Here is a 1,574-nt window from a genome sequence, read left to right on the forward strand (position 1 = left end):
ACTTCCTTTAAGCTTCCGCTTATTAGTGCACAGCTCCTTCAAGAATTTGGCATATCTTGGAATTTGCTTTATTGCATCCAACAGAGGTATGTTTACCTCTACCTTTCTAAACGTTTCCAAGATCTCTTTCTCTGCCTCTTCCATTTTTTTGTTGGAAACTGCTCTTGGAGGGAATGGAAGAGGGGGAATGTGCTGCTTCTGCAAATCAGAATTACCTGTGGAAGAAGATTCACCTGCACAGAAATTGTTAGGTAAATTTTTGTCATCACCTTTTTCTGGAATAGAGTGAAGTTTGGCAGGTTCATTTGCAGATGTGGAAGGTGCTACGGGTTGAGGTCCTTGACATTGCTTTCCCGACCTCAATGAAATGGCACTGACATTTTTGGGATTTTGGACAGCTTGAGAAGGCAGCTTGTCAGAATTCTGGGACTGTTGTTGATTCAATTGGGTAGCCAATTGTCCCATCTGATTGGTTAAGCTCTGAATGGAGGCTCTGGTCTCTTGCTGAAACTGCATGTTCTGCATAGTCATTTGCCTCACAAGTTCTTCGAGGGAAGGTTGTGGAGGGGCCTCAACTGTTGGCTGTTTCTGGGGTTGTTGCTGTTGTTGGATTGGTGGAGGAATGTATGGTCTGTTTGGGCCAGCAGCATTTTGGAAGGAAGGAGCAGGCTGCTGTTGTTGCTGAGGGCTAGACCATCTGAGGTTAGGGTGATTCCTCCATCCAGGGTTGTATCTGTTGCTGGAAAGGTCATAATTGTTCTACTGTGGTTGATTTTGCTGCTGAGGTTGAGGAGGTCTATTGTAAATATTTGCAGCATAAGCTTCAGGCTGCTCAATTGCTCCAGGTTGCTGCATGGAAGGGCAAAGGTCTGTATGGTGGTCAGCAGAGGAGCACAAACCACAAACCCTTGCGACCAGTACAGATTTCTGATTCAAGGCTAGCTGGGTTACCAAGTTGACCAACGCATCCAGTTTGCCTTCAAGCTTCTTAGTTTCAGATGATGCAGATGGGTTTGTAGCTACCTCATGCACTCCTCTAATGACTATGGCATCATTTCTGGCGCTAAATTGCTGGGAGTTGGAGGCCATCTTCTCAATTAAATTTTTGGCTTCAGCAGGAGTCATGTCTCCAAGGGCTCCACCACTGGCAGCATCTATCATACTTCTCTCCATATTACTGAGTCCTTCATAAAAATATTGGAGAAGAAGCTGTTCTGAAATCTGATGGTGGGGGCAACTGGCACATAGTTTCTTAAATCTCTCCCAGTACTCATACAGGCTCTCTCCACTGAGTTGTCTAATACCTGAGATATCCTTCCTGATGGCTGTGGTCCTGGAAGCAGGGAAATTTTTTTCTAAGAATACTCTCTTAAGGTCATCCCAGCTCGTGATGGACCTTGGAGCAAGGTAATACAGCCAGTCCTTTGCCACTCCCTATAATGAATGAGGAAAAGCCTTCAGAAATATGTGATCCTCTTGGACATCTGGGGGTTTCATGGTGGAGCAGACAATGTGGAATTCTTTCAAATGTTTGTGCGGGTCTTCACCTGCAAGGCCATGAAACTTTGGAAGCA

General features: G+C 45.2%; 1 non-coding gene across 1 annotated transcript; it reads left to right on the forward strand.

The window, feature by feature from the left end:
- Positions 1-1,219: 1,219 nt before the first annotated feature.
- LOC112998924 (small nucleolar RNA R71) lies at positions 1,220-1,326 on the forward strand. Its single transcript, XR_003264103.1, has one exon. It is a non-coding gene; the product is annotated as a small nucleolar RNA R71 (small nucleolar RNA).
- The last annotated feature ends 248 nt before the right edge of the window (positions 1,327-1,574 follow it).

This window comes from Glycine max, chromosome 13 (assembly GCF_000004515.6).
Source record: "Glycine max cultivar Williams 82 chromosome 13, Glycine_max_v4.0, whole genome shotgun sequence".
Lineage (NCBI taxonomy): Eukaryota > Viridiplantae > Streptophyta > Magnoliopsida > Fabales > Fabaceae > Glycine > Glycine max.